The following is a 17329-nucleotide window of genomic DNA, read 5'->3' as shown; positions in this document are numbered from 1 at the left end:
TTGCTGCCCTACTGCAGTTTTTATATAACAATAAAGGTTAGAAAAGAATGCTCCAGGTGAGGCTCAAACTCACAACCTCGGCATTGCTCAACAGTTACTGCTTTATAAGTACCGCACGCTGTCCGATTGCGCTACTGGAGCTTTGCATGTGCTTCACAAGCCTGCTTTACAAGGGTGCTTTCTATGATCAGTATCAGATCTGGCTTTTGCGAGATCGACTTTACAAGCAACTTGGACATGAATTATTCGAGAAGACAGTGGAACACATTTAACAAAACTAAAACACACCCTTTGTTATCTTAAAGAGGGAAGAAAAGCAAGCACCCCAGATGGGACAGGAACCCACTATCCCTGGCTTAGGAGTTCACTGGGGCTAGCCACCTGTGGGGAAATGTGATCATATGTTTTTTTTTAAAAGCGTGCTTTCTATGATCAGTATCAGATCTGGTTGTTGCGAGATCGACTTTACAAGCAACTTGGACATGAATTATTAGAGAAGACAGTGGAACACATTTAACGAAACTAAAACACACCCTTGGTTACCTTAAAGAGGGAAGAAAAGCAAGCACCCCAGATGGGACAGGAACCCACTATCCCTGGCTTAGGAGTTCACTGGGGCTAGCCACCTATGGGGAAATGTGATGATATGTTTTTTTTTAAAAGCGTGCTTTCTATGATCAGTATCAGATCTGGTTTTTGCGAGATCGACTTTACAAGCAACTTGGACATGAATTATTAGAGAAGACAGTGGAACACATTTAACGAAACTAAAACACACCCTTGGTTACCTTAAAGAGGGAAGAAAAGCAAGCACCCCAGATGGGACTGGAACCCACTATCCCTGGCTTAGGAGTCCACTGGGGATAGCCACCTGTGGGGAAACGTGATGATATGTTTTTTAAAAAGCGTTCTTTCTATGATCAGTATCAGATCTGGCTTTTGCGAGATCTACTTTACAAGCAACTTGGACATGAATTATTAGAGAAGACAGTGGAACACATTTAACAGAACTAAAACACACCCTTGGTTACCTTAAAGAGGGAAGAAAAGCAAGCACCCCAGATGGGACTGGAACCCACTATCCCTGGCTTAGGAGTCCACTGGGGCTAGCCACCTGTGGGGAAACATGATGATATGTTTTTTTAAAAAGCAAAATTTCTATTGTGATTGAGTAATCAAGGATGGTCTTTTGCTGTTTACCTTTAGATGCGGAAAACAATCTTAATCGTGTGCTTGCTTGCGTTCGTCAAGAGCGAGGCTTTCCTTTGTTGTCTCATTCCAACAGCAGCCAGAAGGCATTGAATGGCTACAGATGCATTGTTTCCGTGATAAGCATGGTACCAGATTTTGCAAGATTGTCTTCACAAGGAAGAGAATCATTACAGAAGCCAATCAATCACATTTTATCTTGAACTAAAACTCATTGATGGATACCTGGTATGGAGAAGGATAGCATACACCCCAGATGGTACTCGAACCCACAATCCCTGGCTTAGGAGGCCAGTGCCTTATCCATTAGGCCACAGGGGCTGGATGTTTGCGGTATGATGATAGTTAGTTTACAATCAAATATTCTCATGTTAAAAAGTTAATAAAGGCTGGTCTTTTACCGTTTGTTTTCCAATCGGGAAAACAATCTTAATAACGTGCCTGCTTTCTTAGGACGAGAGCGAGAACTTCTTTTGTTATGTCGTTTTGATAATTTGCTTGCAATACATGGAAAACGGGTAAAAGTCTTTGCTGCCCTACTGCAGTTTTTATATAACAATAAAGGTTAGAAAAGAATGCTCCAGGTGAGGCTCGAACTCACAACCTCGGCAGTGCTCAACAGTTACTGCTTTATAAGCACCGCGCGCTGACCGATTGCACCACTGGAGCTTTACATATGCTTCACAAGCCTGCTTTACCAGGGTGCTTTCTATGATCAGTATCAGATCTGGCTTTTGCAAGATCGACTTTACAAGCAACTTGGACATGAATTATTCGAGAAGACAGTGGAACACATTTAACGAAACTAAAACACACCCTTTGTTACCTTAAAGAGGGAAGAAAAGCAAGCACCCCAGATGGGACTGGAACCCACTATCCCTGGCTTAGGAGTCCACTGGGGCTAGCCACCTGTGGGGAAACGTGATGATATGTTTTTTTTAAAAGCGTGCTTTCTATGATCAGTATCAGATCTGGTTTTTGCGAGATCGACATTACAAGCAACTTGGACATGAATTATTAGAGAAGACAGTGGAACACATTTAACGAAACTAAAACACACCCTTGGTTACCTTAAAGAGGGAAGAAAAGCAAGCACCCCAGATGGGACTGGAACCCACTATCCCTGGCTTAGGAGTCCACTGGGGCTAGCCACCTGAGGGGAAACGTGATGATATGTTTTTTTAAAAAGCGTGCTTTCTATGATCAGTATCAGATCTGGCTTTTGCGAGATCGACTTTACAAGCAACTTGGACATGAATTATTAGAGAAGACAGTGGAACACAATTAACAGAACTAAAACACACCCTTGGTTACCTTAAAGAGGGAAGAAAAGCAAGCACCCCAGATGGGACTGGAACCCACTATCCCTGGCTTAGGAGTCCACTGGGGCTAGCCACCTGTGGGGAAACATGATGGTATGTTTTTTTAAAAAGCAAAATTTCTATTGTGTTTGAGTAATCAAGGATGGTCTTTTGCTGTCTACCTTTAGATGCGGAAAACAATCTTAATCGTGTGCTTTCGTCAAGAGCGAGGCTTTCCTTTGTTGTCTCATTCCAACAGCAGCCAGAAGGCATTGAATGGCTACAGATGCATTGTTTCCGTGATAAGCATGGTACCAGATTTTGCAAGATTGACTTCACAAGAGAATCATTAGAGAAGCCAATCAATCACATTTTATCTTGAACTAAAACTCATTGATGGATACCTGGTATTGAGAAGGAAAGCATACACTCCAGATGGGACTCGAACTTCCAATCCCTGGCATAGGAGGCCAGTGCCTTATCCATAAGGCCACCGGGGCTGCATGTTTGAGGTATGATGATAGTTAGTTTACAATCAAATATTCTCATGTTAAAAAGTTATCAAGGCTGGTCTTTTACCGTTTGTTTTCCAATCGGGAAAACAATCTTAATAACGTGCCTGCTTTCTTAGGACGAGAGCGAGAACTTCTTTTGTTGTGTCGTTTTGATAATTTGCTTGCAATACATGGAAAACGGGTAAAAGATTTTGCTGCCCTACTGCAGTTTTTATATAACAATAAAGGTTAGAAAAGAATGCTCCAGGTGAAGCTCGAACTCACAACCTCGGCATTGCTCAACAGTTACTGCTTTATAAGTACCGCGCGCTGACCTATTGCGCCACTGGAGCTTTGCATGTGCTTCAGAAGCCTGCTTTACCAGAGTGCTTTCTATGATCAGTATCAGATCTGGCATTTGCGAGATCGACTTTACAAGCAACTTGGACATGAATTATTAGAGAAGACAGTTGAACACATTTAACAGAACTAAAACACACCCTTGGTTACCTTAAAGAGGGAAGAAAAGCAAGCACCCCAGATGGGACTGGAACCCACTATCCCTGACTTAGGAGTCCACTGGGGTTTGCCACCTGTGGGGAAACATGATGATATGTTTTTTTTAAAAGCGTGCTTTCTATGATCAGTATCAGATCTGGCTTTTGCGAGATCGACTTTACAAGCAACTTGTACATGAATTATTAGAGAAGACAGTGGAACACATTTAACAGAACTAAAACACACCCTTGATTACCTTAAAGATGGAAGAAAAGCAAGCACCCCAGATGGGACTGGAACCCACTATCCCTGGCTTAGGAGTCCACTGGGGCTAGCCACCTGTGGGGAAACATGATGATATGTTTTTTTAAAAAGCAAAATTTCTATTTTGATTGAGTAATCAAGGATGGTCTTTTGCTGTTTACCTTTAGATGCGGAAAACAATCTTAATTGTGTGCTTGCTTGCTTTCGTCAAGAGCGAGGCTTTCCTTTGTTGTCTTATTCCAACAGCAGCCAGAAGGCATTGAATGGCTACAGATGCATTGTTTCCGTGATAAGCATGGTACCAGATTTTTCACGATTGACTTCACAAGAGAATCATTAGAGAAGCCAATCAATCACATTTTATCTTGAACTAAAACTCATTGATGGATACCTGGAATAGAGAATAGTTAGTTTACAATCAAATATTCTCATGTTAAAAAGTTATCAAGGCTGGTCTTTTACAGTTTGTTTTCCAATCGGAAAACAATCTTAATAAAGTGCCTGCTTTCTTAGGACGAGAGCGAGAACTTCTTTTGTTGTTACAAGCAACTTGGACATGAATTATTAGAGAAGACAGTGGAACACATTTAACGAAACTAAAAAACACCAATGGTTACATTAAAGAGGGAAGAAAAGCAAGCATCCCAGATGGGACTGGAACCCACTATCCCTGGCTTAGGAGTCCACTGGGGCTAGCCACCTGTGGGGAAACATGATGATATGTTTTTTTAAGAAGCAAAATTTCAATTGTGATTGTGTAATCAAGGATGGTCTTTTGCTGTTTACCTTTAGATGCGGAAAACAATCTTAATCGTGTGCTTGCTTGCTTTCGTCAAGAGCGAGGCTTTCCTTTGTTGTCTCATTCCAACAGCAGCCAGAAGGCATTGAATGGCTACAGATGGATTGTTTCCATGATAAGCATGGGACCAGATTTTGCAAGATTGACTTCACAAGAGAATCATTAGAGAAGCCAATCAATCACATTTTATCTTGAACTAAAACTCATTTATGGATACCTGGTATTGAGAAGGAAAGCATACACTCCAGATGGGACTCGAACCCACAATCCCTGGCTTAGGAGGCCAGTGCCTTATCCATAAGGCCACTGGGGCTGCATGTTTGAGGTATGATGATAGTTAGTTTTCAATCAAATATTCTCATGTTAAAAAGTTATCAAGGCTGGTCTTTTACCGTTTGTTTTCCAATCGGGAAAACAATCTTAATAAAGTGCCTGCTTTCTTAGGACGAGAGCGAGAACTTCTTTTGTTGTGTCGTTTTCATAATTTGCTTGCAATACATGGAAAACGGGTAAAAGACTTTGCTGCCCTACTGCAGTTTTTATATAACAATAAAGGTTAGAAAAGAATGCTCCAGGTGAGGCTCGAACTCACAACCTCGGCATTGCTCAACAGTTACTGCGTTTTAAGTACCACGCGCTGACCGATTGCACCACTGGAGCTTTGCAAGTGCTTCACAAGCCTGCTTTACAAGCCTGCTTTCTATGATCAGTATCAGATCTGGCTTTTGCAAGATCGACTTTACAAGCAACTTGGACATGAAATATTAGAGAAGACAGTGGAACACATTTAACAGAACTAAAACACACCCTTTGTTACCTTAAAGAGGGAAGAAAAGCAAGCACCCCAGATGGGACTGGAACCCACTATCCCTGGCTTAGGAGTTCACTGGGGCTAGCCACCTGTGGGGAAATGTGATGATATGTTTTTTTTTAAAAGCGTGCTTTCTATGATCAGTATCAGATCTGGTTTTTGCGAGATCGACTTTACAAGCAACTTGGACATGAATTATTAGAGAAGACAGTGGAACACATTTAACGAAACTAAAACACACCCTTGGTTACCTTAAAGAGGGAAGAAAAGCAAGCACCCCAGATGGGACTGGAACCCACTATCCCTGGCTTAGGAGTCCACTGGGGATATCCACCTGTGGGGAAACGTGATGATATGTTTTTTTAAAAAGCGTTCTTTCTATGATCAGTATCAGATCTGGCTTTTGCGAGATCGACTTTACAAGCAACTTGGACATGAATTATTAGAGAAGACAGTGGAACACATTTAACAGAACTAAAACACACCCTTGGTTACCTTAAAGAGGGAAGAAAAGCAAGCACCCCAGATGGGACTGGAACCCACTATCCCTGGCTTAGGAGTCCACTGGGGCTAGCCACTTGTGGGGAAACATGATGATATGTTTTTTTAAAAAGCTAAATTTCAATTGTGATTGTGTAATCAAGGATGGTCTTTTGCTGTTTACCTTTAGATGCGGAAAACAATCTTAATCGTGTGCTTGCTTGCTTTCGTCAAGAGCGAGGCTTTCCTTTGTTGTCTCATTCCAACAGCAGCCAGAAGGCATTGAATGGCTACAGATGCATTGTTTCTGTGATAAGCATGGTACCAGATTTTGCAAGATTGACTTCACAAGAGAATCATTAGAGAAGCCAATCAATCACATTTTATCTTGAACTAAAACTCATTGATGGATACCTGGTATTGAGAAGGAAAGCATACACCCCAGATGGGACTCGAACCCACAATCCCTGGCTTAGGAGGCAAGTGCCTTATCCATTAGGCCACTGGGGCTGGATGTTTGCAATATGATGATAGTTAGTTTACAATCAAATATTCTCATGTTAAAAAGTTATCAAGGCTGGTCTTTTACCGTTTGTTTTCCAATCGGGAAAACAATCTTAATAACGTGCCTGCTTTCTTAGGACGAGAGCGAGAACTTCTTTTGTTGTGTCGTTTTGATAATTTGCTTGCAATACATGGAAAACGGGTAAAAGACTTTGCTACCCTACTGCAGTTTTTATATACCAATAAAGGTTAGAAAAGAATGCTCCAGGTGAGGCTCAAACTCACAACCTGGGCATTGCTCAACAGTTACTGCTTTATAAGTACCGTGCGCTGACCAATTGCGCCACTGGAGCTTTGCATGTACTTCACAAGCCTGCTTTACAAGTGTGCTTTACAAGTGTGCTTTCTATGACCAGTATCAGATCTGGCTTTTGCGAGATCGACTTTACAAGCAACTTGGACATGAATTATTAGAGAAGAAAGTGGAACACATTTAACGGAACTAAAAGACACCCTTGGTTACCTTAAAGAGGGAAGAAAAGCAAGCACCCCAGATGGGACTGGAACCCACTATCCCTGGCTTAGGAGTCCACTGGGGCTAGACACCTGTGGGGAAACGTGATGATATGTTTTTTTTAAATGCAAAAATTCTATTCTGATTGAGTAATCAAGTAGGGTCTTTTGCTGTTTACCTTTAGATGCGGAAAACAATCTTAATCGTGTGCTTGCTTTCTTTCGACAAGAGTGAGGCTTTCCTTTGTTGTCTCATTCCAACAGCAGCCAGAAGGAATTGAATGGCTACAGATGCATTGTTTCCATGATAAGCATGGGACCAGATTTTGCAAGATTGACTTCACAAGGAAGAGAATCATTAGAGATGCCAATCAATTACATTTTATCGTGAACTAAAACTCCTTGATGGATACCTGGTATAGAGAAGGAAAGCATGCACCCCAGCTGGGACTTGAACCCACTATCCCTGGCTTAGGAGTCAACTGGGGCTAGCCACCTGTGGGGAAACGTGATGATATGTTTTTTTTTTTTTTTTTTAAACTTAGATTTTATTAATCATTTTCCAAGATATTACATATGATAACAATAAATGTAATATGGTTACAAAATTTAAGCAAGGTGCGCTGGAGCGTTATTGTAACATATCGCAAGAACATAACCACAATAACAAACAGGTACTAAATAACATACCGAAATTGAAGAGGCGAGCTTCACGGGTGCTGATTGTCTTTAGAGGGGGTAAATGTCAAGGAGTAGCAAAGCATTACAAGATTTTATATCTGAACAGTATTATGCGGGCCACTCAGCCACACATCCCATCTCCACAGAAAATGAGATAATCTGTTCTGGGAGTCAGCAATCTTGTATTCATGCCAACAATTGTTATTGACTCCTACAATAACCTCCTTTAGTGAGGGGATACCCGGAGAATTCCATTTATGAGAAATCTTTAGTCTAACTGTTAGTAACGTATGTAAGATAGTTGTTCTATGATGGTGGGAGAAGGAGTTAAGATCAACATTTAGTAGTGCCAATGAGCTATTTAAAATGACTGGAAATTCACAGATTGTAGACAGAAATTTACCTATCTTCTTCCAGAAGGTTAATAAAGGTGGGCATGACCACCATATGTGGGACATATCACCCTCACCCCCACACCTCCAACAACAGCCGGGTGAGTCAGTGAATTGAGCCAATCTCCTGGGAGTCAAATACCACCTATACAGGAGTTTTTTAGTATTCTCTAAATGGTTAATACATTTAGACAGTGATAGTACTATAGAATGTGCTTGAGACCATTGCTGATCTGAAAAATGTACTCCCAGTTCCTCCTCCCATCTTGAATTGTAGTCGTCAGGCAAGGAAGAATAAGAATCTAATAAGATGGAGTAGCAAAACGAGATTCCCTTTAGGGTAGAAGTAGGAGAGTACAGCCAAGTAGCTAATAATGTTGGTGAATGTGAGGACTGTAAATCCAGGGTCGACAGTAAGTGTCTCACTTGTAGGAACTTATAAAATTCCTTATTGCTGAGCTCACATTTGGTTTTAATATAGTTAAAAGATGTAAAGTTACCATCCACCCAGAAGTCAGCCAGGGATGTTAATCCTTTTTCTATCCAGTTAGTGATATTCAGATCTGGAATTGCTGCTTCTATGACAGTACAAGGGTTTGAAGAGGGTTGTACGTGAAACATATGTTTAGGGTTTACACACGAGTTCCATAGGTGCATAATAGCGCCCACCGTGGGATGCTTATGGGATGGATTTTGATTGAATAGGTGTGCCGCTGTTAATATGTTGCATAAAGAGTGCCTTCCCACTACAGTCGATTCTATGTGCACCCAATGTTTAGACATATCATGTAACCAAAGAGGTTTAAGTTGATCTAGAATTACCGCTCTGTAGTATTGAAGTACCGAAGGACATCCCACTCCCCCTTTGCTTAGTGGTTTATATAAGATGTCCGCTTTGACTCTGGGCGGTTTATTACCCCATATATATTTCAGTAGGATAGATTGCAGGTTTTTTAAGTAGGCCATCGGTAGAATTATGGGAACATTGCGAAAAGTATATAAGATCCTAGAGAGTATCATCATTTTAATTGCTGCCAATCTACCCAGCCAGGATATACCCGCTGTGGATAGATGAGATACAGTGTGTTTGATTTCTCTTAGCAATGCTACATAATTATCATCGAAGAGTTTGGCTGTAGGAAATGATAGCTGAATACCTAGATATTTTAACGAGGAGATCGACCAACTAAAAGGGAACCGCTCTTTAAGGCGGTTAACTCGTTTGACTGGTAATCCTAAATTTAGTATTTGGGATTTAGTTTCGTTAATTTTATAGTATGAGGCATCTCTAAAATCAGATAATATTGTACAGATAGAGGGAAGGGAAATTTCAGGGTTTGAGCAAAATATGATTACGTCATCAGCAAATAGTCCTATGCGATGTTCTCTATCCCCTATTTTGAGTCCACTAATGTTAGGGTCAGTTCGTATTTTTTCTGCCAGGGGTTCCATGAGCATGGCGAATATTAAGGGGGAAAGGGGGCACCCCTGTCTAGTGCCATTGGTGATAGAGAATTTATGGGAATGGAAACCAGATGTGTAAACTGAGGCCCTAGGGGCCGAATAAAAAGCCCCTATAGCCGTTTGAATGTGACCCACCAGTCCAAATTTCGTTAAGACTGAATTAAGAAACCCCCAATGGACCCTATCGAAGGCCTTCTCTGCGTCAAGTGATAACAGCAGAGAAGGCACTTTGCGGGTTTCAGCTTCATAAATGAGATCTATAAACCTGTGCGTGCCATCTACTGTATGCCTATTTTTTTACAAAGCCTACTTGATCCCCACCAATCAAAGCAGGGAGAATATTGTTGAGCCTATTGGCTATAATTTTCACATAGAGTTTCAAATCATTATTTAAGAGGGAGATAGGGCGGAAATTTTCGGGTTTGTCTGGTAATTTACCTGGTTTTGGGAGAGTTACTATTAGAGCGTCGAGCATTTCTGGAAGGATATTCCCTGTGCTAAAAATGTGGTTATACATCAGGCAGAAATGGGGTGCTAAGATGTCAGAAAATTTTTGGAAGTATTCCCCCGTGAATCCATCTGGGCCTGGGGATTTGTTGGATTTCAAAGAGGAAATAGCAGTCGTGATTTCTAACGAAGTAATAGGTGCATTTATGGACATAAGGGCGTCACTATCTACTACTGGCAGCGAAATTGAGGACAGAAAATTGTTAATAATCTCACTATTAGGTTGTGGGGTATTAGGATCTGTTTTCAAATTATATAGATTAGTATAGTATTCAGCGAAGATGATGGAGATTTTTTGGGGATTAATGATTTTCTGATTCCTAGAGTCATAAACAAATGGAATTTTCGCTTTTGCTGTTATGGTTTTGAATTTGTTTGCTAAAAGTTTACTGGCTCTATTGCCGTACCAATAAAATAGTGTTTTAGTTTTTTTAAGCATGTAATCAAATTTATAATGTAGTATTTGATGTAGTTGAAACCGGAGAGCTCTAAGTTCTTTTAATATCTGTGTGTCTTGGTTTTGTTTGTGTGAGTCTTCTAGTTGTTTGATCTTGTGGAGTAGATCTTGTGTTTTAGCTAGCCTGTTTTTTTTGTTTGCTGCAGCTATTTTAATAAAAGTACCCCTCATAACTGCCTTGTGGGCGCACCAATTTGTAAGAACATTGGTGTCTTCTGAGATATTGTTCTCACTGTTCTCGCAGTTCCCTCTCTACAGTAGACGCAACAATCTGATCGTTTAGGAGAGAATTGTTAAGCCTCCATGGGGAGAAAGAGGGAGAATTAAATCTCTCTTGTATGGACACCGAGACAGGAGCGTGGTCAGACCAGCTAATAATACCTATAGTAGCAGAGGTTATTCTTTGGAGTAGCCATTTGTCAGTGACAATTAAATCTATACAAGAGTAAATTTGATGTGGATGGGAGAAGAAAGTATAATCCCTCTCGCTTGCATTAAGCACTCTCCATGTATCATACAAATCCTCCTTAAATAGCATATTGTATAGGGCGGTGTTTTTTTCTGAGGGTTTTGAAGAAGATTTATCCATCATAGGGGACGTAAATTGGTTAAAGTCTCCTAGCAATAGTAAAGCACCATATTTATGTTTATGAATGATTTCTAGTATTCGGGAAAAAAATGTGTTCTGTTTTTTATTGGGAGCGTATATGGACACTATTGTGAATCTCTCATTGTTAATAATGCAGTTCAGTAAAATGTATCTACCATTAGGGTCGTAAACAGTGTCAATTAGCTGAAAGGCTACCGTGTTTTTAATAGCAATCAGAACCCCTTTTTTTTTTTCCTAGTATTTGGCGTGAAGAAAGTAAAGGGGAATCTTTTGTTTTTAACTCTGATGGTGTCAGATTCTAGAAGGTGTGTTTCCTGAGCACAAACTATGTCGCATTTCAGTCGGGAACACTCACTCCAGAACAGAGACCTTTTGAATGGGCTGTTTAGTCCCTTGACATTCAATGACGATACTTTAAGTACCATGGTGTATATTAGGGAGAACGTGGGTGAGCAGGTCACTTACTCCAGCCTGGAACCAGTACAGCATTAAGGGAAGTGAGGCATTTTTGAAAGATAGAGCGCCCGTGGAGTCACATATAGTGAAAAACAACAAAAAGAAACAACAGTAAGTAGAAACAAGTATCATTTGTTCAAATTGAACCTGCCAGTACCTATTGTAATACATAGGTTAGGTTAGTGGGGGGTGGGGGAGATAGTGAATAGGGTATCAGACTAGAAATGAGAGAGTACCCAATTATAGTGCACTCTAGTAAAAAAGTAAGTATGGCATTTAAAGAATCCTGAATAATATCTCAGTTTTACAACCTAAATTATCAAATATACTTCCCTGAGAAAGTACGTCTCATTGCATTACATAATCAGTGCTAAGTTTCTATATAAGTATGAAGGAAATAAACATACTCTACTATATAGAGAAACAGTAGAAACTTATACTAACTGTTTAGCAGATAACAATCAGTTCAAGTCGGAAGGTCACATAGATGGTCAGAGGCTGGAGATCTGGGTTGGGAGTTCATTGAAGAAGAATAGTTCTTGGTCGATGAGGGTCCCACTTTTTTCCAATCCTGTGTCAATGGTTCAGCTCTTCTTTTAGGAGGAGTTTTTTCTTTATCTGGGATTGAATCCGGGAACCACTTCTCTATTAGTTTTAATGCCTCTGAAGGGTTGCGAAGTTCATGGGTGGAACAATTTTTAGATATTAGGAGTTTGACCGGAAATCCCCAGCGGTATGGGATACCTTTGTCTCTCAAAATATTAGTTGAGACAGAGAAGGCCTTCCTCCTCTTCAAAGTAGCTGCCGATAAGTCCGTAAATAAAGATATTTGAGAAAAGCGCTCTGGAAGAGTTGGCGGTTTCCTGGCCTTCCTGAGTATTTAATCTTTGAAATGATAGAAATGCAGTCTCGCTAGTACGTCCCTAGGCACGATTGCTGGTAAATGCGAAGGTTTAGGTAACCTATGTACTCTGTCTATAATCATGTCCCTTTGGTCCGCTTCAGGAATGAGAATGGTGAAGTAATCAGTTAAGAATTCTTTGAGGTCAGCTGCTTGCACAGTCTCTCGGATGCCGCGAAAGCGGATATTATTTCTGCATGATCTATCTTCTAAATCCGCAAGTTTAAGCTTGACTGCAAACATATCTTCATTTAGTTCGTTTTGATCATCCACCATAACATTGTGGGCCTCCATAAATTCGCCCATTTTTTCTTCCAGGTGGCTTGTTCTTTCGCCAATAGTAGTAACTTCCTTCGCTAAAGAGCTTAAAGATGTCATAAAGTCTTTTTGAAGGTTTTCTCTAAATTCTTGAAATAGAGATCTCATTGCAGCCTCCATATTAGGTGGCAACTTAGGGAAGCCATCTGGACTGGAGGAGGTGAGGGAGAAGGCAACACTGGTACAAATGAAGATAGTTTTTCAGGCGGAGAGGTAGTGTTTTCCTTTTTTGCACCTGGTAGGGAAGTTGTCCCTCCTGACATAGGTGAGTAAAACTTGGTGAGTTTAGTAGGTGCAGTTCTCCTACCCCGTCTTGCGGGCATAACTTGTCATGAACAGTCCTTTAATATAGGTGTGTAGATAGTGAGGTGGGAGAGCAGCGGAAAACTTGAGAAGGTGATTATAAGAGATTCAAGTGCGGTTTTCTCATATGCAATATCACCCTCTAGTGGCAGAAGACGGAAAGCACAGCAGTACCTTTAGAAAAAGATTTTTGTAGGAGGCTTGAGCATTACATTGAAATGCACACGGTTCTCAGTGTATAACTGTAGATTATAAGTATTTAGTGATAAAAGTTTCGTATGCAAACTGGGTCTTCAAAGCTAATATCCAATAGGCTCAGCGCAGTGTAGATCAGTCAATGAATGCAATCCTCTTCAGTTTATGGGTACAACTAGGTGCACATAGACCATTGACAGAAAACAACTGGATAAAGTATATGTAAGATGAGCATCACAATAAACTTTGATTTAACTCCACCATCTAGTGGAGAAAGATGGGTAGTGCAGGAATGAAGATAATGGTGGTTGTCTGTAACTGATAAGCTGATAGAATAGAAAAAGTAGACTTTAGAGTCTTTTGTATCTCAAATGCTATATAGTTATGTCCTCTTGGTATATGCCACCTCAATATCCAGGGGGATCAACACACCACTACTTGCTTGAGGGTTTGGTATCTTTTGGGTGTAAGAACAGCACTGTAATGGTGGTTCCGGGCAAGAGGAAGCCTTAAAATGGTGGTGCCACCAAATGTGCTGTGTAATTGCCCCCTCTTCTCCTTCTCTTTATTCTTTTTCCCTTCACCTTCCACCCGACAGTACCTTTATGGTTGTAGAGATCTTTAGACAGTGTGCCTATTGGGCGCTGAAGTGCCGAGTTCGCGGGCGCCTGTAGAGGAGGAGGTATCTTAGGTTATGGCGTCTTCACTCCGTTCGCGCAGGCTGTCTCCTTCTCCCAGCTCCGCAGTCAGCCACGAGTCCCCTCCCGGCTCTCCTCTGTTCGGGATCCGAAACACGCAGCCTCTACCTGGTAAGGGTTATCTGTACAGGGCATCAGGCAGCTGCGCCGGCTCTTTCTATCTTTCATAGCCAGGACGGAGCAGCGGGAAGATGGCGTCCGTCTCCTCTCTGAGGCTCTGCCGCCGTCTCGCTGTTGCGGGCTGTGGCGGCTGCTGAGGACCCCGCAGCGCCAAACTAAACAGCCCGGAGAGTTCCTCTGCGCTTGGGGGTGAGACTGATCGGTGCTGGTCAGATGCAGTCGGTTGAAAGCCGGTGTTAGCCGCGTTTTATTCAGGATGGGAGAGGGAGCTAGTCAGCCATGCGACCTCTCTCCTCGGCGGTTAGCCACGCCCTGATATGTTTTTTTAAAAAGCAAAAAAGCTATTGTGATTGAGTAATCAAGGATGGTCATTTGCTGTTTACCTTTAAATGCGGAAAACAATCTTAATCGTGTGCTTGCTTTCTTTCGTCAAGAGCGAGGATTTCCTTTGTTGTCTCATTCCACCGGCAGCCAGAAGGCATTGAATGGCTACAGATGGATTGTTTCCATGATAAGCATGGGACCAGATTTTGCAAGATTGACTTCACAAGGAAGAGAATCATTAGAGAAGCCAATCAATCACATTTTATATTGAACTAAAACTCATTGATGGATACCTGGTATAGAGAAGGAAAGCATACACCCCAGATGGGACTCGAACCCACAATCCCTGGCTTAGGAGGCCAAAGCCTTATCCATTAGGCCACTGGGGCTGGATGTTTGCAGTATGATGATAGTTAGTTTACAATCAAACATTCTCATGTTAAAAAGTTATCAAGGCTGGTCTTTTACCGTTTGTTTTCCAATCGGGAAAACAATCTTAATAACGTGCCTGCTTTCTTAGGACGAGAGCGAGAACTTCTTTTGTTGTGTCGTTTTGATAATTTGCTTGCAATACATGGAAAACGGGTAAAAGACTTTGCTGCCCTACTGCAGTTTTTATATACCAATAAAGAATGGAAAAGTATGCTCCAGGTGAGGCTCGAACTCACAACCTCGGCATTGCTCAACAATTACTGCTTTATAAGTACCACGCGCTGAACGATTGCTCCACTGGAGCTTTGCATGTGCTTCACAAGCCTGCTTTACAAGTGTGCTTTCTATGATCAGATCTGGCTTTTGCGAGATCGACTTTACAAGCAACTTGGACATGAATTATTAGAGAAAACAGTGGAACACATTTAACGGAACTAAAACACACCCTTGGTTACCTTAAAGAGGGAAGAAAAGCAAGCACCCCAGATGGGACTGGAACCCACTATCCCTGGCTTAGGAGTCCACTGGGGCAAGCCACCTGTGGGGAAACGTGATAATGTGTTTATTTAAAAGGGTACTTTCTATGATCAGTATCAGAACTGGCTTTTGCGAGATCGACTTTACAAGCAACTTGGACATTAATTATTAGAGAAGACAGTGGAACACATTTAACGGAACTAAAACACACCCTTGGTTACCTTAAAGAGGGAAGAAAAGCAAGCACCCCAGATGGGACTGGAACCCACTATCCCTGGCTTAGGAGTCCACTGGGGCTACCCACCTGTGGGGAAACATGATGATATGTTTTTAAAAAAAGCAAAAATTCTATTGTGATTGAGTAATCAAGGATGGTCTTTTGCTGTTTACCTTTAGATGCGGAAAACAATCTTAATCGTGTGCTTGCTTTCTTTTGTCAAGAGCGAGGATTTCCTTTGTTGTCTCATTACAACGGCAGCCAGAAGGCATTGAATGGCTACAGATGGATTGTTTCCATGATAAGCATGGGACCAGATTTTGCAAGATTGACTTCACAAGGAAGAGAATTATTAGAGAAGCCAATGAATCCCATTTTATCTTGAACATAAACTCATTGATGGATATCTGGTATAGAGAAGGAAAGCATACACCCCAGAGATGGGACTTGAACCCACAATCCCTGGCTTAGGAGGCCAATGCCTTATCATGAAAGAAGCCAATGAATCCCATTTTATCTAGAACATAAACTCATTGATGGATATCTGGTATAGAGAAGGAAAGCATACACCCCAGAGATGGGACTTGAACCCACAATCCCTGGCTTAGGAGGCCAGTGCCTTATCCATTAGGCCACTGGGGCTGGATGTTTGCGGTATGATGATAGTTAGTTTACAATCAAACATTCTCATGTTAAAAAGTTATGAAGGCTGGTCTTTTACCGTTTGTTTTCCAATCGTGCCTGCTTTCTTAGGACGAGAGCGAGAAATTCTTTTGTTGTGTCATTTTGATAATTTGCTTGCAATACATGGAAAACGGGTAAAAGACTTTGCTGCCCTACTGCAGTTTTTATACACCAATAAAGGTTAGAAAAGAATGCTCCAGGTGAGACTCGAACTCACAACCTCAGCATTACTCAACAGTTACTGCTTTATAAGTACTGCACGCTGACCGATTGCGCCACTGCAGCTTTACACGTGCTTCACAAGGCTGCTTTAAAAGCGTGCTTTCTATGATCAGTACCAGATAAGGATTTTGCAAGATCGACTTTACAAGCAACTTGGACATGAATTATTAGAGAAGACAGTGGAACACATTTAACGGAACTAAAACACACCCTTGGTTACCTTAAAGAGGGAAGAAAAGCAAGCACCCCAGATGGGACTGGAACCCACTATCCCTGGCTTAGGAGTCCACTGGGGCTAGCCACCTGTGGGGAAACGTGATGATATGGTTATTTAAGCCTCTTTCATACTATGAAATTGCTCCGTTTAGGAACTTCCATTAGAAGTTCCATCACTATATCGGGGAAAAACGGCCATTACAAAACCCCTGACGGACGTGACTAAATCGCATTGCAGCCTATGGGGTTTTTTAACTTCCCGTTTGCACCCGTATATGCCCGTAATTCATTATGGACATTATACAGTGACGGGACATCATGGCGGAAAAATTACTGCATGCAGTAATTTTTCCGCCACGATGTCCCGTCACTATATAACGTCTGTAAGGAATTGCGGGCATATACGGGTGCAAACGGGCAGTTACAATACCCCATAGGCTGCAATGCGATTTATTCACGGCCGTCAGGGGTTTTGTAATGGACGGTTTTTCCCGATATAGTGACGCAACTTCTGACGGAAGTTCCTAAACGGAACAATTTCATAGTGTGAAAGAGGCCTTACCAAAACTGGTCTCTTACCTTTTTTATTCCAATTCGGAAAACAATCTTAACCTCTTGGGGGATTCAGGGTTTTTCCACTTTCGTTTTTTTCTCCTTACCTTCAAAAAAATTATAACCCTTTCAATCTTGCACCTACAGACTCATACGATGGCTTATTTTTTGCGCCATCAATTCTACTTTGTAATGACATAAGTCATTTTACCCAAAAATCTACGGCGAAA

The 17329-nt window shown here is 41.4% G+C and overlaps 10 non-coding genes across 10 annotated transcripts; all 10 read right to left on the bottom strand.

Annotated features, from left to right (window-relative positions):
* Window positions 1–48: 48 nt before the first annotated feature.
* Window positions 49–141, bottom strand: TRNAI-UAU (transfer RNA isoleucine (anticodon UAU)). The gene is given in 2 exon segments: window positions 49–84; window positions 104–141. It is a non-coding gene; the product is annotated as a tRNA-Ile (tRNA).
* A 1316-nt stretch (window positions 142–1457) lies between these two features.
* TRNAR-CCU (transfer RNA arginine (anticodon CCU)) lies at window positions 1458–1530 on the bottom strand. The gene has a single exon. It is a non-coding gene; the product is annotated as a tRNA-Arg (tRNA).
* Window positions 1531–1785: 255 nt separating this feature from the next.
* On the bottom strand, window positions 1786–1878 carry TRNAI-UAU (transfer RNA isoleucine (anticodon UAU)). The gene is given in 2 exon segments: window positions 1786–1821; window positions 1841–1878. It is a non-coding gene; the product is annotated as a tRNA-Ile (tRNA).
* Window positions 1879–3264: 1386 nt separating this feature from the next.
* On the bottom strand, window positions 3265–3357 carry TRNAI-UAU (transfer RNA isoleucine (anticodon UAU)). The gene is given in 2 exon segments: window positions 3265–3300; window positions 3320–3357. It is a non-coding gene; the product is annotated as a tRNA-Ile (tRNA).
* A 1775-nt stretch (window positions 3358–5132) lies between these two features.
* TRNAL-UAA (transfer RNA leucine (anticodon UAA)) lies at window positions 5133–5225 on the bottom strand. Its single transcript is given in 2 exon segments — window positions 5133–5168; window positions 5188–5225. It is a non-coding gene; the product is annotated as a tRNA-Leu (tRNA).
* A 1068-nt stretch (window positions 5226–6293) lies between these two features.
* TRNAR-CCU (transfer RNA arginine (anticodon CCU)) lies at window positions 6294–6366 on the bottom strand. Its single transcript has one exon. It is a non-coding gene; the product is annotated as a tRNA-Arg (tRNA).
* Window positions 6367–6620: 254 nt separating this feature from the next.
* On the bottom strand, window positions 6621–6713 carry TRNAI-UAU (transfer RNA isoleucine (anticodon UAU)). Its single transcript is given in 2 exon segments — window positions 6621–6656; window positions 6676–6713. It is a non-coding gene; the product is annotated as a tRNA-Ile (tRNA).
* Window positions 6714–14615: 7902 nt separating this feature from the next.
* Window positions 14616–14688, bottom strand: TRNAR-CCU (transfer RNA arginine (anticodon CCU)). Its single transcript has one exon. It is a non-coding gene; the product is annotated as a tRNA-Arg (tRNA).
* Window positions 14689–15992: 1304 nt separating this feature from the next.
* On the bottom strand, window positions 15993–16067 carry TRNAR-CCU (transfer RNA arginine (anticodon CCU)). Its single transcript has one exon. It is a non-coding gene; the product is annotated as a tRNA-Arg (tRNA).
* Window positions 16068–16301: 234 nt separating this feature from the next.
* On the bottom strand, window positions 16302–16394 carry TRNAI-UAU (transfer RNA isoleucine (anticodon UAU)). The gene is given in 2 exon segments: window positions 16302–16337; window positions 16357–16394. It is a non-coding gene; the product is annotated as a tRNA-Ile (tRNA).
* Between the last annotated feature and the right edge of the window lie 935 nt (window positions 16395–17329).

The sequence above is a fragment of the Hyla sarda genome, chromosome 4 (assembly GCF_029499605.1).
Source record: "Hyla sarda isolate aHylSar1 chromosome 4, aHylSar1.hap1, whole genome shotgun sequence".
NCBI classification, from domain to species: Eukaryota; Metazoa; Chordata; class Amphibia; order Anura; family Hylidae; genus Hyla; species Hyla sarda.
This window is presented reverse-complemented; position numbering and strand designations above follow the sequence as displayed.